This window comes from Apodemus sylvaticus, chromosome 1, assembly GCF_947179515.1.
Source record: "Apodemus sylvaticus chromosome 1, mApoSyl1.1, whole genome shotgun sequence".
In the NCBI taxonomy this organism is placed as follows: domain Eukaryota; kingdom Metazoa; phylum Chordata; class Mammalia; order Rodentia; family Muridae; genus Apodemus; species Apodemus sylvaticus.
In genome coordinates this window covers 155,240,894-155,266,744 of record NC_067472.1, presented here as the reverse complement: position 1 = coordinate 155,266,744, position 25,851 = coordinate 155,240,894, and the positions used below count along the sequence as shown (strand labels likewise).

The 25,851-nt window shown below is 40.6% G+C and overlaps 1 protein-coding gene across 2 annotated transcripts in view; it reads left to right on the top strand.

Moving 5' to 3' along the window:
- Gabrb3 (gamma-aminobutyric acid type A receptor subunit beta3) overlaps positions 1-25,851 on the top strand; it is a 236,140-nt gene that overhangs the window by 1,624 nt on the left and 208,665 nt on the right. The window lies entirely within an intron of this gene.

Below are 25,851 nucleotides of genomic sequence, written 5' to 3'. Positions count from 1 at the left end.
ATCCCCAGGTGAAAGGTACTTAGGATTTCCTTTGTTGTCATTTGGAAAGAGCTGCGGTTCGCAGGAGAGAAGAGCAAGTGGCTGTGGTCTGTGTCTAGGGGCTTCTTTGGTGGGTTTCCCAGCTTCAGCCTTGGTTCAGAGGCCCGGCTTCCTCTGCCGGGCGCTGTCCTAGGTGCTGACCGATCCCAGTCCCTGCTCTCTGGAGAGGGAGGGAGGCCTTGCCAGGGCTCTGGGAGGTTAGCATTCCAGTGTCAGGGTTTATGCATATGCTGACAAGAATCAATATTCTGACCTGTGGAAAGAGGAGGTCAGTAGCCCTAGATGCGGAGACGGTGCTTCCCTTCCCCCCTTAATGCGCCAGAAAATAAGTAGCTAAGTGATACCTTGACTTTGGGAAATAGGTTTGATTTTTCTGTTAAGTGGCAATTCTAAGAATGGGTGTTTGGAGACAATACTTTTCTAGAGCAATCACTTGGCAACTTTTCTTTTGAGCAAACAATGCTGAGAATGAGTTGGTATGTTTTTCTTATTAACATGGTGTACATTGGAATCACATGGGCAAACTTGCTTTCAACTCATACTCTCTAGTCCAAGGAGTTCTGACTGAGTTGAGCTGGAGTGGAGTCCTGTGGTATTCATACTTAAGGACAGTAAAGTAGTTCAAGTTATTTTAAAACAGGTGTTTTGTATATGATATGTTGAGAAACTTTTCAGTAAATTATAGAACTATAATATGTACAAATAAATGAGAATAATTTCCTTTAAACAGCATAAGATTTATGTTTAAATAAATGCTATTATTGGGTTTATAGGAAAAATATATTCCACCAAACGAGGGGCTGGTCTTCTCATTCAGGAATTTAACATACACTTACCTAACACTCCCCAAGTTCTGACTTTGATAAACACTACTGGTCTCCAGCACCTTAAAAAAAAAAAGAAGCAACAATGTTTGTTTGTTTGCTTGTTTGTTTTATTCTTATTTTTAAGCTGTTCTTTTCCTCCAAAATATAACACTCAGGACATCTGTGTATCCGCATAGTGCAACATGCAACATAGAAGGACAGGAGGGACATGGCTTCAGTGCATGCTGAAAATAAATATTATGCACTTTGAACTTACTTATATCTTTACAATATATTTTTGTCCAAAAGGTGTGCTTTATGGTCTGGTGGGAGCAATTTCATTCAATTTCATTCTGATCCACTGTCTGAACAATTTCAATGGGGAATTCCAAGGTCTCTTGAGAAAACTAATCATGTGTATATTTAGTGCGTCTCTATGTCAAATGTCACTGTATGTCACACAGAAGCCAAGTGTATTGAATGGTGCTTTAAGAACACATAGCATTCAAAGATCAGAACAGTGAGGGGAGAGTGGTAGTGTAGACCATGGCGCACTTTATGATTTCATCGTCACGCTGTTGTGGTTTTATGCTGATGGTTGATACATGTAAAAGTATCCCTTATTTGTCTTCATTCGTAGTCCGTGAATGGAGGTGTTCTGCCTTCCGACTTATTGACAGATGAGCTGGAGATATAAGTTTCAATATGGACCAGCGTTAACGTGTGTACACCGCAGAGCCACCGCATGTTCTCCCATGCCTCCTCCTTTTGCTTTCTCATGGGAATACCTTTTCTGGCTTTGGAGATATAACTTTACTTTGAATACAAATTAGAGTTTAGTAGCATTGGGAACCAAAGGCTTTTGGACAGACATGATTGGCAGCCAGGTAAAGTGTCTTCTTCCTCACAGAAGCAGATTAGCCAACACTGTACTGTACAACACACATGTACACAAGACTTATGACACATGACCCATTATCAAAAGAACCTCAAATGTGGTTATTATTTTGGTGGTCACCCTTGACAGGAAACAGCAGAGAGTATGTGAAGTTAAGGCTTCAGCCTTCATGCAGCCATTTTTTTTTAAAGTAATTTATTCAGTTAAGAGCTTGCTTGACTGCAGCACAAAACCAAATCCTGTAAATTACGAGTAGAGAAACAATCACTGAATAATGAGTAGTCTTGTTTTAAGAGTGTTAGAACTATTGGAAGTTACAATGGCACTCAAAAACTAGGACATGGTAAGCACCACGAGAGTGGATGACTGACAAGCAGGGTAAGGAGAGGGAGGGGGAGAGAGAAAAGGACAGGGGGCATGGGGGAGAGGGAGAAGGGGGAGAGAGAAAAGGACAGGGGGCATGGGGGAGAGGGAGAAGGGGGAGAGAGAAAAGGACAGAGGGGTGTGGGGGAGGGGGAGAAGGGGGAGAGAGAAAAGGACAGAGGGGCGTGGGGGAGAGGGAGAAGGGGGAGAGAGAAAAGGACAGAGGGGCGTGGGGGAGAGGGAGAAGGGGGAGAGAGAAAAGGACAGGGGGCGTGGGGGAGAGGGAGAAGGGGGAGAGAGAAAAGGACAGGGGGCGTGGGGGAGAGGGAGAAGGGGGAGAGAGAAAAGGACAGGGGGCATGGGGGAGAGGGAGAAGGGGGAGAGAGAAAAGGACAGGGGGTGTGGGGGAGGGGGAGAAGGGGGAGAGAGAAAAGGACAGAGGGGCATGGGGGAGGGGGAGAAGGGGGAGAGAGAAAAGGACAGAGGGGTGTGGGGGAGGGGGAGAAGGGGGAGAGAGAAAAGGACAGAGGGGCGTGGGGGAGAGGGAGAAGGGGGAGAGAGAAAAGGACAGGGGGCATGGGGGAGAGGGAGAAGGGGGAGAGAGAAAAGGACAGGGGGCATGGGGGAGGGGGAGAAGGGGGAGAGAGAAAAGGACAGAGGGGTGTGGGGGAGGGGGAGAAGGGGGAGAGAGAAAAGGACAGAGGGGTGTGGGGGAGGGGGAGAAGGTGGAGGGAAATTTTTTGATGTGGAAAGCTTCATGAAAGAACTTAGAATTAACCTGGATGGCCGTGGATCCTGGCTGGTATCACCCATAGCCGATGTTCTGGATTGGAGAAGAAAATGGCAAAGGTACACATCCAGCATGAGCTGGATCAGAGTTGCACTTATAACCAGAGAAGTGCAACTTAAAAGGCAGAAGGCACACACGCTGCCTGGGTCCTTCTGCATCACGCCTGAGGTTTCACAAGGTAATTTGTGGAGGACAGGAGTCCGTACACTGACAAGACTTGAGATGCGCTTTAAAGAGAATATTTTGGTAACAATTTAAATTTAGACAGAAGAACAACATTGTGGACTAAGGGTGGCAGAATTAAAAATATTGTGAAAAATGATCATGGAAAGTCATATTTTCCTGTAGATTTTCCTGATGTTCTCACATAATATATGCAGATACACACACACATCTAGATAGAAACACACATGCACACATATATACATATACACACTTAAACACAGCCCTATGTACACACACACACACACACACATACACACACGTACACATACACACACATACACACAGCCTTTGTTTGGAGTGCTGGGAATTAGACTCATGAGTGTGTGCCTCCTAGATAAGTGCCATGACCCTGAGCTGCCTTGGCAGGTTCATAGACATAGTTCTGAAAACATGCATTTCGTGAAATAAAAAAAGTATGCACATATTTATAATTAGATTGCATAGAATTGTATATATCTCTGTGTCGGAGAGATGAAGATGTGCTTGTTTATGAGTTTTGGGGACCATTGCTGCACAGTGGCGAAACTGTGCTTTTCTCTTTAAGCAAGTGTAAAGCGCTGTCTGTGCCTGCTGGAAGATGTGTAGATGATGCCCCCAAAGACCCTCTGATCTCAGGCAAACAATTATACAAATGACGTGTGTGGATGTGTTATCTGATTTCTCTTTTTGGTGTTTTGTGCAAGTAATTAGGAGTGCATTTGGTTACTTTAATACATAGAATTGGGTTTTGCCACAATTTTATGTATGGTTACTAGAGAGATACTACTTTTTATTTATTTATTATTGTCTTCCAGTTTTTCCGTTTCTTGACCCCTGACAGTGAGAAGACGACATTATTTTCGTTGATATAGCTTGTTTTGTGTCTCTTACACTTGCTTTAACATCTCAAGTATACTTAAAATTAAACACTGTAATATGATTACTGAGATTTAGCATAAGGATTTTTGATAGATTATATACCTGTGAGAATACTATGTACTGAAAATGATCATGTTTGTGTTGCCGTTTTGGTGCTTAACAGTGTCTTTGTGTAAGAAGCATATAGACTAGTAGGTGGACAGAGGAATAAATGGTTGAAATATAGGAAGAGTAAGGTAATGATAAAAATTAAAATGTACTTAGAGTCTTTTAAATGAGACTTTTATTAAGATGTGTATTAATTGGTTAGTTTACTGTATAAACTTCAGTTTCTTCTTTTTTCACTGTGAAGTACTGGGAACATAGTTTCTGAATTCTAGAAGTTCTAGTACTACTTCTATGATTTAACCAAAACTCTGTTATTCTTTTAAAATTAATTCAGTCCTAATGAAAATGTAGATACAGGATCCCTTGTTCTTTTCTGGTTTCACACACCTATGAACTATCGTCCCTATGTCTTGTCCTTATTGCAGTTATGCATCCATGGGTGCTGTGTAGTCTGGGACTCTATGGCTGTGGTAAAAAAAAAAAAAAAACATAACCAAAGTCAACTTAAGTTGTAGGATAAGGGTTTATTTTACCTACAACTTGCCAAAGGCCAATCCTATGGAGACATTTTCTCGTTAAGATTCCTTCTTCCCACTTCACCCTAGTCTTCCTCAAGTTGACAGAAAACTAGTTCTCTTGTGTTAATGTGTCACATGTTGCATTTTCCCTTCATAAATCCACTTGTATGTATCTAGGTGTAAAAACAGTATGGCACAGAAGAACACAGTTTGAGCACATTTCAGGAAGCTGTTTGGAGCTTCTTGACTATTAAATAGAAACATTGTCACTCATGTTACAAAGCAACATAGGGTAGCAGAGCTTCGGGGATGCAATGGTTAGCTCCAGGTACTTATACAAAAGAGCATAAGGGTGTATGCTAATAGTCACAGCAGATGTTCACACATTCTCACACGTTCACATACGAGTGTTCGTACATTATGTTCACACGAGCTCATTCTCAGGTGCACAATACACATTTTCTATACAACTAGTTCATTTTTCTTGGCTCTTTTCCAGATGAGAGAAGAAAGAGTAGATCTATTCTGGCTAGAGTAAGCTAGGATCGAGGGTTTGGGGAATTGTCTAACCTCCTTTCTCTGACTGTAGAGTTGCACTGCTGTTGATGATTGCTGATTGAGCACCTACCTAGTACAACCTTGCCCTCTGCAGATTTGCAGGCAGGAGGCTAAATCCCAGAGGATTTTTAAGGTACTTACAAAGAATCTAGGCCTAGCAGCTATGGTTTCACTCCTAACTCTATGAACTCTGGTCTCAGGTGACTCACTGACCCTAGACTTCCAGGGCACAGATGATTGCCAACTCTGGATCATGGAGGGCCCAGTAAAGAAAACTGTTGTCAAACACTTGTGCTCTCCATATCAGGGAGCTGTCTGTCCCTGTCTGTCCCTGTCTGTCCCTGTCTGTCCCTGTCTGTCCCTGTCTTCCCCGCCCCCCCCCCCCCCACGGTTCCTTCACTAAAGGCATAGATCACATTCAGAGCTGTATAAGAATTGCTACAAGCAGTTCAAAGGTGAGGAATGTGCTAGTGTTCTCAGGGCAGAAGAAAGCTGGGTATGACTCAGCCAGGGTAAGAGTTTTTTGCTGACCCAGTTGGGGGTTGGAAAGCTGCTTACCAGGAAGACATTCTCAGGAAGGTCCACAGAGTGTGCCCTGTTTGGTTCTAGGTTGCTGCGCATAGAGGTCTGGGTGTTCATTGAGAACACTACTTTTCACTGCTAGTATGTTTCATGCCTAAATCATGAGAGTACATCAATGCCAGGCACTTATAAGAAAGCATAAATGAACTGAGGAAATAGATTACAGCAGCCCCTTACATAACCCTCTTTATGAGGAGAGGCTTGTGTTTAATATTAGCACGGATGATATAGGGAGCCCTAGGCGAATGCTTTTTGTCTTTCCCTCTAGGGAGCTTGTAAAGCTTGTATTGTTAGAGCTTCTTTTTAAAAAAAAGTGGATCTTCTCCTCATTTTCTTGTTTTGAATGGCTTTCTTCTTGAGCCTGCTCTGGGTTGCTTATGGTGCCTTGCATGTAAATATTTAGTTTTAACTGATGCACATTTAACGAACAATTATATCTGGAAGGAAATTGACTGAGATTCGGTTCGTTGAAAATTATGACAAGTTTCAGTCTTCAGCCTCCAAAAGCAAACCCTCTGCTCGTGTTTTCTGAGCTGACAGGAAATGAAAGCATTTGGAGAAGTAGCTGCTGCTCTCTGTACTCCTTGTCAAAGCTGGTGATTGCTAAAGGAAGAATGACACGGACATAAAGAGGGAGGGTGGTCCCTTCAAGTGAATGTATGCAGGAGCTAACAAACAAACAAACAAACACACAAACAAACACACAAAAACACATGGGCTTCAAGGGGCAGTGTATGTGAATCCAAGAGAAGAAAAAAAAAAAAAGCTTATGTCAGATCGTAGACTTCGTGATTTTCACATGTCAAGTGATTTGGATCTGGTACCATGATCCGGTCAGTGTGGCAGCATAGGTAACAGAGCCTCTCACTTTGGTCACGTGGATCTGTGTTTTATCATGTGCACGGAACACCAATCGCTGTGTTGTGAGGTGACCGGAGCACATGGAGCGGCTGAAATCTTTTTGAAGTGCAGAAGAGACACATCACTGTGCAGTTTTCTATTTACTTATTTTACATTCTTCAAATGTCACATCGCCTTGCTTTTCAAAAGTGCCAATCAGCCAGGCAAAGTATTAAAAGTTCAGATAAGGAAGAGTGTTCAGGGCCAACCGGGCACAAACCGAGCAGTAAGGCTGGGGCCAGGCCTTGCTTCAGTGGTTTTCCAGCTCGCCTTGCTTGAGAGTGACCCCCATGCAGGTGTCATTAGGACTGTCCCCCTAAACGAGGTTCTCCCCTCCTACTTTTCTAAGATACCACATTCTTTCTGACATCACAGTTTTAAACTTTATTTGGTTGTTCCCCCATTGCTTCTCCATTAAACCCTGTGAGGCAGGCCTGTCTGAGCGAGCACTGTGTGCACTGTGAGCAGTGCTTGTTTTTTGCCTGCTACTTGAGAGGTACCTATTAGATACTCGCTTTTTTTTTAGAAAACACCGGCATGAATGAAAGCAAACAGCTGAATGTATGCAGAAGTGAACGAATAGGTAGAAACATTTTCGAGAAGATGCCTTTATAACTTAAAACTTGGCCACCTGTGAAGAATCTTGCAGACAAATATGTATACAATTTTTTTTACTTCAGGAGCCATAATTCAGTCAGAGTGTGTGTAATTGTACTCCATCTAATACCATAAGCTGTGAATAAAGTCTTCTGTAGCTGCTACCTCTGTCCCTAGGGAGCTTTTATGCTGATTTCAAAGCAGAAAGGACAGTAAAAAGCTTGTAGTCGTCCCACAAAATTCAGCCCGTGTCAGGGTTGGTGTGGGTAATTCTAAACCAATCACTGTGTTTTGACACAGAATTTTGTCTCTGCTTAGAAAGCACACGAGCCTTCCCAGGCAGTTGAGGAGCTGAAATTATGCTTTTTATAGACTCCTTGGGCCACGCGCTCCCTTCCCCTTCCCTCCTGGTAGTACTACCCAGAGATGAGGCTTTCAGTTGATTTTTAGGGCTGTGTACTTTAGGACCATTTATGTCAGCCATTAAGATAATTATCTATCTTCAAAATTTGGAAGGACAAAGACAGATCCAGTCTCCTAGAAATTTGCTGTAGCATCAATTTAAACCAGAGAGGAGCTTTACTTTCTGAGGCTGGGGTGAAGATTTGCCTTATTTGTAGGTTTCTTGAAGACTGTGTCATGACGTAGAATCAATCTATCACTATTGTTTGTCTTTGCCTTTTGCCAGGAAGCATAAACACCACACAGTCACACTGTAAACAATCAGCGCTTCAGTGTGAGTGAGTCTCATAAGCAGATGAATAAGAATAAAATTAAGATGTGAATAAAACTACACCCATTTACAACCCCTAATTTATGCTTCTTTATTCGTTTTGAGAGAGGATATAGATTCCATTGATTACATCATCACATATTTTTCTCCATCTCCTTCTTACTAAAAAATTAAATTTTAGAAGAAATTGTGATGTTGAAATGATTAACAAATACTTAAATTAACAGATATTTCTACATAGTTTTATTCTTGCTGTTAATACAAACAGTCCTTGATTACTGTTGTGAATCAAGGGCTATACATTTTGCAAAGATTTTTCATAAAAGGAAATCATTTGTTATCATTGATGGTTACAGGTGATATTTTCTGTACACAAACTATTATTTCCCATAGGCTAACTAGAAACAAAACAAAACAAAACAAAACAAACAAAACAGCATTTTGTTTCACAGTAATAGACTTTCATGCCCAGGGGAAGGTTGTTAATTTTAAGCCTGTTTTTTCTTCAGAGTGCTAGAGGAATAACGTGTAAGGTGACACGGAGGAATGTATTGAAAAAGGCTCAAAAGGCTTCTGGGCCAACCACACATTATTACCGTGGTAGTGGAGGTACTTAGGATAGAACACAGGCCCCATTACATAAAAGGCAAATACTCTATGCTGAGCTGTAGCCCTAGTTCAACAGACTAGTGCTGAGAACAAAATATGGCTCACCGTGGCTTCTGGCTTGACCTGCTTTCTGGAGAGAAGTAATAGAGCCATGGAGATACATTATTGTGGCTGACAATGGGGAGATACATTATGGAGGGGGACAGGTAGACTTCAATGTTGCATCCCGTAAGAACGTCCCCTTCTACAATTGAACATGTTACACTTCACACCCAGACTTCTGACATTTATGTTTTTCCAGTGAGCTCATATAATACATGCTCTTGTTTGCAAGTGTCCCCAAAGCGCAGGTGCGTGTGAGCTTAGTACCTAGTGCAATAGTGTTGAAATGTGACACCTTTAAGCAGTGATCAATATAAATGCCATGGGACTGGATTTCTGATAAAATGGTGAGTCTTCTACCCTTTGTGCAATGACATAGCAAGAAGACTTTTGCAGGTGTCTTGACCTTCGACTTGCTAGCCTTCTCCAATAGTAGGAAACAAATTTATTTTCTTTATAACTTACCAAGGCTCAGATGTCCTTTTATGGACTAAGACTCCATATTATAATTTATGTTATCTTTTCATAATATAAAATTCTATCTGGATAAAACTTTCTAGGAATTTTTAACATGTTCCTGAGAGGGCAATTTAAACAAACAAACAAACAAACAAACAAACACCCTGCCTCCACTAGGTACCTACTTTCACATAGTTCTGTAAGTTTCGTATGTATGTGCATGAAGAGTCAGTGGTAGTAGCCCAGAGCACAGGTATATTTCTAGACTTTTCCACAAACATAGTACTGCCATAGGAAGGTAATATTGCTTGATTTAACTAGAAAGTCCCGTGGGGGACATGTGTATGGCTCAGGAGTTACCACAACCCCATGTGAGTGTGTGAGCAAATCAAAGTAGATCCAGAAAGGTAGTGAGTCAAACATTTCAATTGTAATCATTCTTTTTTTGGTTATTGTTTGGTTGGTTGGTTTTTGGTTTTTGCTATTTGGCAGCACAGAAAGCTGGCTTAAGATTGGAGCCCATGGAGTGGCCTTATTGGCTAGGAACACTTGCCCTGTAACCCTGAGGATATCTACGTCCCCAGCACCCGCCTGTAATCCATTGCAAAGGCCTGTTACCTGGTGCTAAGGAGTGGAGACAGGTGGATCCTGAGAGCTCACTGGAAACCAACCTAGCTGAAACAAAAAGCTTCCAGGTCATTGAGGGGCCCTATCCCAGGGCAACGAGACCAGTAGCAGAAGATACCTACCTAATGGCATTTCTCCAGCATCTGCACATGCACAGTATGTTCTTGTAGTCACACTCACATACAAACACCATGCCCCACCCTGCCACACACATGCAGGCACAGCCCAGCCCCACTGCACATAATGATATACACACAAGAAAGGAGGTGGATTCGAGGCAGAGGAATGGCTCTATAAGTAGGGAACTAACTGTGCAAGCACAAAGCTGCATTCTTACCCTAGCACTCATATAAAAGGCAGAAATGCGTGTATATATCTTTAAGTCCGGAGCTGGTGTGGGCAAGAGCTAGAGAGGAGGAGCATTGGAGACAGGAAGGTCCCTGCCCATTGTGGATAGCTAGCCTAGCTAATTGATGCGCTCTAAGGTCCAGAAGAAACTCTGTTTCAGAAGCTAAAGTTGAGTGTGTCACACTGTGATCTTCACACATATGTGTGTATTTGCATAGAGGTAACATCCTCTCTCCCTGTCCCTTTTCTCTCTCAGGATTCTTGTTTTGGAAAGAGAGCACTCATCTGCATATCTATCTATCTATCTATCTATCTATCTATCTATCTATCTATCTATCATCTATCATCTGTCATCTACCATCTTCCTATCTATTATGTATACAGCATCCATCTTTCTACCAGTTACCTATCTATTCTATGTTCCGATCTGTGTCTATTTTGTAGCATCCATCTATCTGTGTTTATCTATCCAGCATCTTTCTGTGCAACTATCTTTTTCCTATGGCTTGCCTTACTTATCATTATACCATATTGCATAAGTTTATTTTATGATTGTCAACTGTGTGCCCACACTTGAGAATTTACCTTATAAAATGAAAGTTTAATTACATAGATAATTTTCACCACATCCTAAGGAACTTAACCCATAGAGTCCATTGTAGGTTTAACTTGCAAGAACACTTCTGCTGTGGAAAAAGTAAGCTGTCAGGACATTTAGGTCACAGAGTGCTTTGTGAGAACTTGGACACAAATTCTTCCTTTATGGATTTTTATTACTTTTCTTATTTCTGTGAACAAATACCTGAGAAGAAGCAACTTAGGAAGAGAAGGGTTTATGCCAGTTTACACCTAGCCATGTATGATGGAGAGATCTTGGAGACAGGGCTGTGAGCCACATTGCCTCAGCAACCAGGAAACAGGCATCTGGCTCTGTTGGACATCTTTAAGTGGACTGTGGATGTGTCTCCTGTAGTCAAAACATCTCTCTGTTATTATTCTAAGAGAGCTAAATTTGTGGTTTATCAAAATTGTCCACATTCAGAATTAAGAATCAATATATATTTAATGTTTCCTTTTGAATATCTTGTGGCTTTTTTTAATTTCATAAATTTTTGCATGGAGTTTACAAATATAAATCAAGGAGAAGAGGACATAAGCTTGCCCTTTATCAAATGTATTATTGTATTTAACCAAATGCAGGATGAAGAGATTATATTTAAAGAAGATAGTTGAGAGGCAAACCCAGCTAGGCTGTGTATGTTTCTGTATCCCCAGCTGGAAGCACGTACTTAAAAGGTAGCATTTGTGTGTCCTATCGACTGTAAAAACCCAACATCTTGCCATGTTCTAATTTCTCTTGATGCCTGATCTCAATACAAATGTATTTTACATACATACCATCCAACCTTGTAAATTGTAGAGGATAAGGATAAAGATGTTGGTGTCTCCACACTATATACAAAGCATTAAGTAAAATTGTTGACTTTTGTGAGTTATTTAATTCTGCAAAAGGAGAAATTCAGATGTTCAAACTCTTATGTAACTCAGACTCTACCTATTTAAGATTATGTAAATCAGTGCATGGTGTGGCTCACATTTGGAAGCTGAAATCATAACAAATTAAATATTTCAAAGTGTTGAACTTTTCTTTGTTTTCTCATCATATGCGAAGCCCTTGTGATAATGGGTTGTGGTGTATGCTGAGAAGTTTTGCAGTTTCTCCACGTGACACTCCAACATTGGTCTGCAACGGTAGCCCATGTGTGTGCTAAGAAAGCTCTCCCTCAGCCTGCAAATCTCTCTTATTCTCTTGCTGCTCTTGCAAAGTTCAGGCATTCCAAGAGGCAAACATCTTTTTTCTAAGTTTAATAGAATTAGCATAGATAGAGAATGAGCATCTCTCTGAGAGCCTGGGTGGGTGCAGCTCACAGGTACTGCTCAGCTTCCTGGAGTAAAGGGGGAAGGGCCAGTTAAAATAGTGTATGTACAACATGGCTTCTCCGTGGCAGTCCAGGATCACAGTTACCTCTTTGTAAGAGACAAGCAATGATGATCGTACCTTCTTTCACCCTTCTTAATTTCAAAATGACTGAAAAGAATTCTCCTTTCTTCTCCCACATCCCCAGAAGAGAAATTCTCCAAAGGCTGACAGGAAACCAAGCATCTATTAACCGACATCTAATTTCCTGCTATATACCCACCTTTGCTGCAATCCAAACTTGATTATGCAATAATGTTCAGCTAGAAGCCTGGGAACTTGCCATCCTATAGTGCTTATAATAACCCTGGTCACTTAACCAGCGGGAGGGCCTTGCAGTCTGTCTCACATGTTAAAGAACTGTTTCCTGTGTGAATTATCACAATAGTATGAGTGTTTCTAGGGCACAGCACTTTTATGGAGATTTTCTTTTGTTGTTATTTTCATTATAACCAAAATTCAAAACCAATAATGAACACAATAATAGCTTGAAATAGTAAGCATGGTAATAGAATTTCATCAACTGGACAGGAGAGCCTCTTGCAGGAGTTAGGAAGTACAGGATGGTTTTCTAAATATCTTGGAAAGTCACTAGTGTTAATACTTCAGACTGAAGCTTTAGCAAGAGAATCCAAACTGGGCTTTGTACACAGATTTGAAGAATTCCAGTCTTACCAATGGACCTTTTATTTTTATTTTATTTTATTTTATTTTATTTTATTTTATTTTATTTTATTTTTAGCTTACCACCACAGCTAGCTGGGAGGAGTCAAAGCAGTGAACTTTTCTTGTTTTAACTTTCAAAGTAGGTAATGTCACCTAGTGATGATGCCTTGGATGACTGATTTTAATTCACTTGTGCTGCTGAGTTGTGTCCTCTTGCTCTGCTTTCCCCTGTGCCCCCTTCATTCCAGAACACTTGGTATTTAGAAAGTGGCTTGACTTATGTGTGAATGACTGAGCCACTGACACAAACAAAGCTAGCTTTCCATTGTCTGTGTTTTGTAATCTGTGAATAGTAAAGTGCCCCTGTGTAAGCTTTGCCCATATGATTTCAGAGGTTCAATACTGCTGAGATATCATGGCCAAGAACTGTTATTGAAGGGACTCAGGAAGAGTGCGCTCACCTGAGCTTCCATTGATGAGTCAGTTTGGGAGTCTTGGAGGAGTCAATCATGATCAACTTATAACAGATGCAGGTCATGGTTACAATGACTCTGGGTGGAAAAAGCCCAAGAAGACGGCAGTGCTGGCCTGGGTGAGCTGAGCTGTTACTTATAGCGTTCTGCAAAGCAACCTGGGGAAAAGTGGAAAGGTATACAAACTAAGCAGCTTTAAAGAACAAATATTTATTCTCACAGATAATCGGTCTGCAGCATGGAGATCTGAAATCTAGGTGCTGTCAGATTCAGTGTCTGGTGAGAGTTTCCCAGTTCACCGATTGAAACTGGTGGGTTACCCCATGGCAGAATGACTAGAGTTTCTTGGACATGTCTTTAGAAGGCACTTACTCAGAAGGATGTAGCAAGGGCATAGCACTCTAACACTCTTCAGGCTGAAGCAGGAGCACCATGAGTTCTAGGCTAGCCTGGACTATCTGGTTAGAACCTTTCTAAAAGAAAGGTGTGTATTTGGGGCTGTGTTAACCTCAACCATGACAAATGCCATAACGACCCAAAATAATTCATTTTACCTTTAAAATACCTCACTTTCTAATACTGATATCTGGAGACCCCAGTATTCACCTACAAACCTCAGGAGGCACATTCACTCCACAGAAGTCTCGAAATGACTTAAGGAGTTATACATGAAGTAAATATTGAAAAAAGATGGCAAAATCCCTGTAAGAGAAAGGATTTTTGTTTGTTTCATTACTTAGAATATTAGGATATGTTGCCAGACTTAATTAGAAAATAGAATTACAGTTGTCTTTTAGTATCCACAGGGGAACCCTTCCAGGAACCCCACAGCTTCCAGAATCTAGAGATGCTCAATCCCTTCCTACAGAATGCTCTGCTGCATGCCTGTGGCCTGTGCATGTCCTTCCATATACTTAAGCAATGTCCATATTGCTGTATTTATTTGAATATAATCCAGGTTGACCTGGCCAAGAACTCTAAGTTCTCCTGAGGGCAGGAGTCACATGCCCATATTTCTTACAGAACTTAACGCAATGCAGATGATGTGTATGTGGTTGGTACTTTGCATTGTTCAGGGGATACTGGCAGAAGACAAATCTGCATATTTGGTTATAGGTGAGGTGGGTTTTTTTATTATTTATTTATTTATTTTTATTTTACCTGAGTATTTTTCTTTTCATGGTCGGTGGAATCCATAGAAGTAAACCACGGTTACAGAAGGCACACTAGTTTGTACTATGAACAATAAATAAATTCTGTTGATTTCAGTTCTTTTTGGTTTTACAAAAGGGGACCATGGCGATGCTGTTGAAATGATCCTGTTGCTGTCCTCTGGGCAGCTGCTTCAGGTCCGTGCTCTTTAAGAGAGTGACAGTCCCAGAGGAGCCTGAGCTGTAAGGCTATGACATGCCTGGTGCATGCTAGTTGGAGGAAAACAAGAAAGAGACTGGGCAGGTCAAAGGGCAGGCAGAACTTCTCTTGTATCTGGATCTCTGCAGGGACAGTACTAACACGTTTGGTTTGTTTGTTTGTTTTTTGAACAGAGCACCCAGAACCCTACAATGAATCCTTCCCCCCCCCCTTTTTTTTTCCTGGCTGAGGGACAGAGTCTTGTTATCAGAGTTCAGATTGACCTCAAACTCTCTATCCTCTTGCCTCAGTCTTCAGAGATCTGAGATAAACCTTCACCACAGGTGAGGTTTCTAGATTATTTAGCAGTGTCAGGTATAGGAACTTTTTCCTGTAAGATATTCTGTGTTCTTCACAAGGACTCACTTGTTTAACATAGACAAAATACCTATCCATCAGGGCTTTGAGTACTTTTATAAAATCATCTTTTATAATTTTCCAAAAAGAGAAGAGTTTTGCCTTACAATGAAAAAAAGTTGAATATATAGAAAAATATAATTACATGCATGAAAAGTTTTATGTACATGATGCACACACATGCATGTATATGTATATGTGTATGTGTGCATGTATATGATGTATATGTATATATACATGTATATGATGTATGTATATGTGTATATGTATATGTATGTTTCAGGTTTCCATCAATCATGCTTTAATGCTATAGATGATTTGAGACTATTAAATATATTTTAAGAGCTATGAACTATTCTCTTGCATATCTGAATTATATATTTTACTTATTTACTTACTTTTAAATTATATGTGCTTATTTTGTTGCATTTTCCCCCTTGATGTGTATATGGGAGTCAGAAGATAATTTGTGAGAGTTGGTTTCTTCTTTCACCGTGTGAGTCCTACATTGAAAATTCAGCTCATCAAGCTTGGCAGTAATTACCTCTATTCACTGAGCCATCTCAATGGCCTATGTATAAAATACTGTCTTGAGTAGTTGTCTATGGTTGGATATATAGGTTGCGTGAATATACTTTTGTGTGAATTGTTGTATTGTGAATCATTTCATTCAAATATACTTTATCCTACACAATTACTGAATCAAACCAGTTTTTAATATTTTTGACACATGTAACTAAAAAGCTTTTAAGACAAGAGCCACCCATTATCATTTCTGTTGAATTGTGTAAGAATGTTCCATAATTATAGAATCAATTTCTGTTTGTGAATAGAAAGAGAACAATATTCTGCAAAAAAATGACAGGATTTAAAGTCCAAACTAAATTCAATCCTCAAAGTATTCTTAATTTTAGCAACATTTTAATTCATTCTCACTGGCAATTATGAAGTGCATGAAACTTAGTCTTATATTTAAATTGATTTGATCTGAACTTTATGTTTGGTATTATAAAATATATAAGCAATAGAGAATACAAGTTAAACTTGTCATCTGGAAAGAATTTGTATCAACGTACATTTGCTCATATAAATTTGTACAAAAGAATTTTCTCAGCAGTTATGCTTTGGGGCTCGGAAGCTACAACTAGCCATGTTCATTTGGAGAGCCAGGTTCTGTCAGGACATTGAAATTTCAGCTAAATTGTGGGCTTAATCTTAGCAACTGAGCTTCAGTCCTCTGGACTGGTGGAGAAGATGTGGGAAAACTGGGGGCTGAGTTACTGTAGTATAAGAGAAGTCCCATACCACATTTGTTATCTGGGGGAAGGTCTGGTGAGCGGTGGTGCCATTTATCTGTTAGGAGCAGTGATGTCAACTGGAGCCACACATAGTCAGCTGATTATTTTGGAAGAGTTACTCAATGACCCATTAGTGAGCTTTCCCTTATCAAGCAATATTTGAGGGACACATGTCCATATAGTTAGTGAGATAAGAAAAAGTCAGACATCCTTTAATATGATCCAAAGTTTGGTTTACTAGTACCATCTAGTAAAAAATTACTAAGTGGGTATTAACATTTAATTGGAAAGGGGATTTGGATGAGTTAGACTTAACTGTTATTCCAATCCTCCTAGACATCACATTAGTCCTTCCCCTTGTCAGGAATAAGAGCATCTAATCTTTTTTTTTTTTTGAGTAGGGGTATGAATGGGGATTCAACAAAAGGCTCTCTTTTGTTTCTTAGACTCCTCTTTCTTCTAATCTTCTGAACTCTTTGTTTCCCATCCTTTCTGCACCTTTTGCTCTGGCAAAAATTTTTGTTTGACAGTTAGGCAGAGTGCCACATGCCTATTGTTAGGATTCTGTCTAAGTTCCACCCCACAATTACCTGGCAACTGCCAGGTAGGCCTGGTTCACTATAGGAAGGGCTGCTTGGCCCCTCCTCTCTCCCTTACTCTCCTACTCTCATCTCTCTCTTACTCCTCTCTCACTCCCCTTAACTTGATCTGCTGTCTCTTGTCCCTCTTGGACTCCCCTCCCCTCCTCCCCCTCTCTCCCTGTGGTCATGGCTGGCCTCTGCTTCTCTACTCTCTCCCTCTCTCTGCCTTTCTCTGCCTCCACTACCCCATTAACTCCCATCCCCATACCCTGAATAAACTCTATTCTATACTATGCCAATGTGTGTCTGGTCCCTCAGGGTGAAGGGATGCCTCAGCATGGGCCCTCTGGGGCACCCCATTCCCCCACACTGCCTTATACCATATTCTCTTAACCTATTTCTCTTTTTATGATCACAACACCTATAATCCCAGCTTTTGTAATGTTGAGGCAGGAGGATCATGAGTTTAAGGCCATCTTGGGTTGCAGAGTGAGACCCTGTCTAAAACTAAAACTAAAACCAAAACAACAGCAAAACAAAAAACAAAAACAAAAGAAAGGAAGGACAAAAAGAAAGATAATTTTAGTACAATTTGTCCTTAAGCTCAAGAGAGAAAAGAAATAAAGAAAGAAAGGAAGGAAGGAAGGAAGAAAAAGAAAGAAAGAAAGAAAGAAAGAAAGAAAGAAAGAAAGAAAGAAAGAAAGAAAGAAAGAAAGTAAAAGAAAGAAAGAAAAAGAAAGAAGGATTATTTTAGTCTGATTTATCCTTAAGGCCCTGGCCCTGCCTCCAGCTGTGGGCAGAAGGAAACTGTCTCAAGGTTCTGTCGCTCTTGAAACCATGGGCATGTACAGCTTTGAATAGAGCAGCCTTCAAATAAAAAAAATGCTCGAAATGTCAGCAAACCTACATGCTAGAGAAAAGTGTTTCTTGCCACAAGCGTCTCCCGGGAAACAAGTTCATTACTTTATCTTCATTGTCTTCAGCAGCCAGCACATTCTTTCTTTTTAAAGCCTCCTTTGCCACAGTCTCTTTCCTGATAGTTAAATGCAAATTTCTTTTTCCCAAAAGATTAAGAGCACTGGATGGTTTACTCCTGTGCCCCCTACCTCACCCTCTGTTTTCTCCAAGATTCTCCTCTTCCTCACCACCATAAAGAACTGCTGACTCATCCCTCTGTCTGTGATTTTGGCCTTTCTTCTACCACACTCATCGTCAGCTTTTCAACATGATACTTGGGGTACCAAACGTCCTTATAGAGGAGTCACCCACAGCTTTTTCTTCACGCCTTGTCACCAGTTGTTGAAATCTTTTTATATGATTCCTTCATTGATCGCAGATTTCTGGGTGCTGTTTCTGGACCAGTATCAACTTGTGGCCTGGTCTGGGCTCCTGTTGCTGCTGTGTAGCCCACCCAAGCTGGGTCTCACATTGTCATTTAGTCCCAGAAAAATTGCATCTCATTCCTCTTTTCATATATATAGGCTTACCTACTAATTTTAATAATATATAGAAACACATTCCTTTCCCATTTCCCTAATTTGAAGTCTTCAAGTGTAGTTTCCTATGCCCTGGCTCTGTGCACTCAATGTTGTGACTCTATTTTCCGGTTGTTTCCAAGATTTGAGCTCACTAACAGCCTGATTGTATGAGACCTAGTAGAAAGGAGTCACTGAAGTCCTACTGACAAGTGCCAGGCAGTTGGGATAAGGACCAGTTCAGTAGTCTGGGGAAGAATCCCCATGGCCTGAGCAGTGGACATCTGATTAACCTCTGATGCTTGCAGCGGCATACCACGCAGCAGATGGCAAAGCGGAAGCTTGGAGATTTTCATTCAGACATGGAACTCCTAGTTTTTGGTTACTATAGAATTGAGCTCTTTTAGAGACAATTCTAGAGCAAAGAGGAACTATAGAGACCTTAAACAGGAGTGTTAGTATTTTAATTGAGGAGATGGCCAGCAGCAACCAAACCAAACTAAAACAAAACAAAACAAACCAAAAAACCCAAACCAAACCAAAACAAAATAAAAAAACCCAACCAAACCAAACCAAACCAAACCAAAACAAAACCAACTATCCAAAATAGGCCCACTTCAAGCCAGCACCCAGAGAAGGAAGCATTAAGGTCAACACAGAGAATTAATGATCTGGAAGTCCACAAAACAAATCTGCCAACTACATCATGAGAGTTAGGCTAACGTTAATGTTCTTATATAAAGATGATAATGAGGTAATGGATACGCTTACTAGTGTGACTTAATTGTCTCACAGTGTATGTGTGTAAATACCATGTCCTACATTGTAAATATAGTTGGTCTTCTTATCTACAAGTTCTACATGCATGAGTTCAAACAAATGTGAATTAAAAGAATTCAATAGCACAGCAATGCAAAAATAAAATATAAAAATATGCAATGTACTATGACAATGATTTTCCTATCATTTACACTGTATTGCATAATTTAAATGATCTAAAAGTGACTTAACGTACTCAGGAAGGTTGGAATAGGTTGTGTGAGTATCATGCCATCTTACAGAAGGGAGCTGAGCATGTGTAGATTTTTTTTTTGAGGATTCTCCTAGAATCAAGATAGTAGAATTACTTTATGTCACACATTTTATTTGTCAATTAAAAACGTGCATGTGAAGAAGGCCTATGAATGAGAGTAAAGAGTGATGGGCAAGTGACTGAAGAGCCACTGGTCGGCAGGTGGCGCTGAGCCTGTTCCACTAGCCAACACTGTCACCTAGGTAAAGGCTTGGTTAGAACTGAACCAGAAGCAGGTACTGCTGGTCTACCTGGTAAGCAATATTGAGTTGTTGAACTGAGAATATGTATTTCAAATTGTGTTTTAAAAAATGTAAAACAGGCAGGCATGGTGGCTTCAACTACAGTATTTAGGAGGCAAAGGCAGGCAAATCTCTGAGTTCTGGGCCAGCCCAATTTACATATCAAGTTCCAGGCCATCCAAGGCTACACAGAAAGATCTTGTCTTAAAAAACAAACAAACAAACAACAACAAAAACCCAAGACAAAAACAAAACAAAAATGTGTTGGACAGGATTCAAGTGCCTCACTTTTATTCCTAAAACTAAACCGTTTTAATTACCTTTGTGTTGCTGTGATGAGACACCATGACCAAGGCAACTTATAAAAGAAAACATTTAATTTGGGGCTTGGTTACTATTTCAGAAGCCCCATGGCCATCCTGGCTGGGAGCATGGCAGCAAAAAGTCAGTCATGGCACTGGAGCAGTAGAGAGCTTACATCAGATCCACAAGCAGCAGGCCTGGACTTAGGAAATGTTTTTGGCCCTATTGATGACTGATGAACTTCTCAGGGCCACATATCCTAATCCTTACCCAAAGCAATTCTGGCAGCTGGGGACCAAGCATTCAAATCTGTGAAGCTCTGTGGGGGCCATTCTCATTCAAATCACCACGCCAACCAACCTGTCATCTTCAGGAAAAGAAGTTAACTTGGCTATAGGAGACTTGCAGAAGGAACAATCCTGTGTTCCAACCAAAATTCAACCAGTAGGATGCGGCCACACAGTGGCACAAGGTTCTCATAAAAATGACTTAGATTTATCATTAGCTTTTCCCCAAGGTGCTTTGAAAATACTGGAGTGTGAGGGAAATCAGGAGCCAAGTATCTACCTACACAGGAGGATAAGGTTGTAAGAATTCAGGTCTCAGGAATCCTGTCTAGAGGGTGCAGCTTCAGCGTGAGAGAGTGTGGTCACTGCTGCTCCTCTCCTGGGCCCTTTTCCAAGATTTTGAGCCCAGAGTCTTGGAACCTCTGAACTTCTGGCCGCAGTTGGTGTGCACACATTCCTGCGTATCTCCCTGCTTTGATCTCTGCAGTGAAAATTTTCCAGTTGATGTTCAAAAAGATTATTTTATGTTTAATATTTGATTAAAGTGAATTATAAAATGTGCTTTGTTAAAGACAGGGATCCTATAAATTCTAGAGTCTTTTATCATAGAAAGCTGTTCTTTCCCTCAGCTTCCTAAGATGAAAACTGCGATGGCACAGATTTTGGATAATTCCTGACAGTATAGAGTATGTGATTTTCAATTGCAGTAGTTCCTTAATGTTTCATAATTAAGGATGATTACAGAAACCTAAATCTTGGAATGTGACCCACCTCTGCAAGAGGACCAAGAGCTCAAGGCCAGTCTGTGCCACATAGCTAGAGCCTCTTTCAAATAAAACAAGACAGATAAAGAGCTCAAAGATCAAGAGATAGCTCATTATTCCTGAATGCTAGTTCCAATTTTTTGGTGATGATATAGCATGGGAATGAGGTTTAAAATGTGCCATATGCTGGCATTTTAAAATATATCTTAAAGAATTGCTAGTATACCCTAATGACATTTGGAGATAAATGAACTTTGGAAAAGGTAAGTGACTCCTGATGTTCTGACTTCTAATAAGCTGTTAGGAAAAGTATAGGCTATTATTTCACTTCTCCCTGGGGCAGAGTTCCAGGGAGCTCCCGTTCAGGGGTTTGCATTGTATGTGGGCTCCAGTTTCTCACATTTCTGACAGTTCTGTAACATTTATGAGCTGAGCAGTTTATGAAACCACTTTCTTGAAAAAAATTGCTTTGTTAGAGCACACTTTAAAATTGTTTTTGAGCTTAATAGAACCATTAGACTATAAATGAGCCTGTCCTCTTCATAAAGGTGGTTTATTTACATTTAATGTAATCATATTTTTAAAAAACTGAAAAATTTTGAACTGAAAATATAATTATGCTATTTCTTTGATTTTTCTATCCTTTATACAACCTCTTCCATATACCAGCACTTGCTCTGTCTCAAATTTATGGATTCTGTTTCTTTAGTTGTTGATATATATACTGTTCAGTCCATATAAGATTACTTGTATGTATATGTTTTTATGGCCAACTATTTGGTATTGGACAACCAATTGGGAAAGGGATCTTTCCTGGGCAACCGTACTTTCCCTACTCCCAGCATTCTTTAATTGCCTATAGTTCTTTGTCTAGGGTTTAGATCTCCTGAGCTTTCCCCTTTCTGTGTTAGCTTGTCAGTTGATGTTGACCTTGTTCTGGTATTGTTTAGGAAACCAAGTCAGTAGTACTTCATGGGTGTAGCTTCCTCATCTTTTGAGGAGGCACAGCCTCATGTCACACTTCTATTCCTTTTGCTTCCACACCCCTTCCGTGATGTTCCCTGAGCCTTAGGTACAGGAACAGGAACTATGCTGAAGATATGTCATTTTTGACTGGCCTCCACATGGTCACTTGTTTTCTGCATTGTCATTGGTTCTGGTTTTCTGTAATGGTCTCCATCTGTTGCAAAAATAAGTTTCTTTGATGAGGAATGGAAGCTATACTTCTCTGTGGTTATAAAGATAAATCATAGATTGTAGTTAGGGATTATAGTGATATGCTGATAGGTTTTTATGTCACCTTTATACTGCCAGAGTCGTCTGGGAAGAAGGAATCTTAATTGAGCAAGTGCCTCTGTAAGACTGGCCAAGATGCAGTTTTGCATGGCATCTTTTTTTGACTGACGTTTGATGTGCAAGGGCCCAGCTCATTGTGGCTTGTGCCATCTCTAGGTTGTCAGTCGCGAGTGCAATAAGAAAGCAAGGTGAATAAGCCATGAGAACAAGTCACTAAACATCACTCCTTCATGGCCTCTGCCTTCAGTTCCTGCCTTGGCTTCCACACATGGGTTCTCTTCTATTTCCTAAACCCTTTCCTCTCTGAGTTGGTTTTGGTCATTGTGTCTTATGACAGCAATAGAAACCTCACTAAGATTGTTTGTTTATTAAAGTCAAAGTTGGAAGTTGTCCTCTAAGATCCATGTTCTCTTATAGGATCCCCCACCTGTTAAGTGGGCCTTAAGAGATCATGGAGGGCTTCATTTTAGTAAGTAGTTTTGTATCTTCCTTCATGAAACATCTGCCAATGGATTGACTTTAAACTTCATCCCTCTGCTCCTTGTCCATCTCTTTTTATGGAAATTCTAATGAACAGGATCAAAAAGCAGAAAGACATAGGGAAATAGAGGAGGGATATAAAAACAGGGACATTGGTTCCTTTAAAAAGATTTCTAGGGGTTGGAGAAATGTCTCAACAGTTAAGAGAACTTGCTGCTCTTACTGAAGACCTTAGTTTGGTTCCTTGCACCCACACGGAGGCTCATTTCCAAAGGATCTGACTTCCCATTCTGGCTTCCTAAAGCACTAGGCATGTACTCATAAGCATTACATATAAATAAAATATTTAAGAATAATATTTCTGAACAGTCAATTTCTGGCTGAGGTGAAGGAGTGTTATTTTCCCCTTGTCCTAATTATATTGGGCAAAAGAACCCAGATGTGACATGACAAGTGGACATCAGAACTAGAGTGTGAAAGAAGGCAGCCTATCCATCCATTGGTTTTCCTGTGCCCTATTAATGTGCTGGCATGTCTGAACGTAGAGAAAAACAAACTTGAATCAGCCCTGCCATATGGATCTGTCTGTGGAACCTGATGGACATTCTGGAGCCATTTGCCTCTAGTAGCAGAATCCACACTCATGTGTCCATGGAGGACTGCTCAAGACAAGCCAGGTTCTGTGTTGTGAAGCTAAACCTCAACATGCTTCAAAAATTCCACAGCAGTTTGTTTTCTAATCATAATGGGATTAAACTAGAAACCAATTCAAAAAGACAGCAGGAAATCCCCAAACAATAGAAAATAAAATTTCCAATGATCCTTAGGGCCATAAGGAAAATTTCAAGAGGCATGATGGATCTGTAGCATTGCATGGAAATAAGTGCACTGCAGCTGGGGACACAGAGGGAACAGCGTGCATGGGAAAGTTCCAGCACTAAGTGCTTAGACTTTAAAAAAGGAAAGCTTTCAAGGGTAAGCCTTCAAAAAATTGAAAGAGGAGGACCAAAGTCAAGGCAAGCGAAGCAAATGGAAGTCAAGGTAAGAGTGGGAGTAAATGGAACTGAAGGGCAGAGCACTCAGCTCAGTGGCAGGATGCTCCACTAGTGTACGTTGAAGGCTTTCAGGTTCATCCCGGGGACCAAGACCAACTAACAACCTATGCAAGAAACTAATGAAAGTGTCTGAAAGCTACAACCAAACGAGAGGACCTTGCCTGTGTAGAACACTGGCTTGAAAAAAAGTAGAAATAGCTTATCAACTTCAGGTAGAAGTGATGGAGAAGACCCAGACACTGACTGATGTTCAGAAGCTCTGGAAGTGACCTGCCCACCCTGTGTGTGAGTGAGGATTTAGAATGCTGTGAACAGACACATGCATATTCATATTCAGGAGCTCTGAGAACAATAGATCCAAGGACTTAGCACTCACCAGTTAGTGGCTCTGTGGAGTGTTTGTCTACCATGCATGAATCCCTATACTCCAACTCCAGTGCCACACAGGCATGGGATGGAGGACTCATACCTCAGATCCTCCCATGTAGGGAGGGCGTTATGGCAGCTTAGGAAGCAAAGGCAGGAGAATCAGGGCTTCAAGTTCGTCACTGGGTACATATGATGTTGTATGCCAGGCTGGGCTACATGAGATATCATTTTTAATACAGAAATGAGAGATCTTTGAAAATAGAGCTTAGTTTTGGAGATGCAAGATCCTGGCCTCTGTGCCTAGTATGTTAAAAAAAAAAGGTAATAACAAAAAGCATAGTTCAGTCTGGGATCCCTGGGTCATGGGGACTAACTAGCTAGCCTAGCCTACCTATGCATATTGAAGCCGGTGAGAGACCCTTTTACAAAACAGAAGGTGTCACCTATGAAGTGAACTCTAACTTACACACACACACACACACACACACACACACATACACTCACACACGCTAAGGGGGCGGGAAACTGCAACTGACTAAAAAATCCCAAGATGAAATTGATAACCTGAATGGTCCATTAATGACTAAAGAAAGTGAAACTTGTAATTAGTCGTTCCCAAAAAAGAAATCTCTGGACCCAGAAAATTTCATTGAGAATTCTCAAGTTCATTTAAAGAACTAACACTGATTACACACAATCTCCTTTAGAAAATGAAAAAGAAGATAACCATTCCCCAGTCATTTCAGGAATCCAGTGTTACAGACCATGAAAAGTGCACCCCGGGAAATGAGGAGCACGCTGTCAAAAGGTTGGCACAAAAATCTCCAATAAAATATTCACAAGCCAGGCCCATGAAGACGCTCATGAATTATGCACTCTGATCCAGTGTGGTCTTCTGCAGGTAGACTGAGTGGCAGTCGATAGCCACGTGCCAGTAGACTGAAGAGGAAGGTGATGGGAGCAGAAGTGCATTTGAAAAGTATTTTCAGTATTTCACACTTTCTAGGTGTGAAAACATGGCAGTGCTCATCAAACCTTCCTTCTTCCAGCCACTGCCGTGAGCACCGAGAGCAAAAGGCACGCAAAGAAGTGAAGGAAAGAAAATGACCCTGATATGGCCGTCTACAGAAAAGTTCCAGGACTTTACATAAAACCTGGTGGTACTAATGCATGGATGCAACAACATTATAATATCCAATATGAACATAAATCACATCTATATATTAATAAAGGATTTGTAGCAACAAGAATAAAAATAACAACGTTTGGCAGCTCCTAAAAAATGAAATACTTAGGTATTTGTTTAGTGAAATAGGCACAGGGTGTGTGTCCCAACCTAGTGAAGTGGGAAACTTTTTGTTTCTGTGAGTTTGAAATCCATGTAAACTCCCAGAAAAGAGTTTGTTTGTTTGTTTGCTTGTTTTAATTTTTTTTGGGGGGGCACATTCTCATATTAATTTGGAATGATGAAAGTGCAAGTACAGCTACAATAGTATCCTCATGGAGCAACCTTTGACAAGGTGTCCATGCAATGTCTCTTAGTACTATAGAGCCTTAGCAACTGTGGCAGTGTTACCAATGGAGATGAGTGGAATAGAATAGTCATTCTAAAGATAGATGTGCAC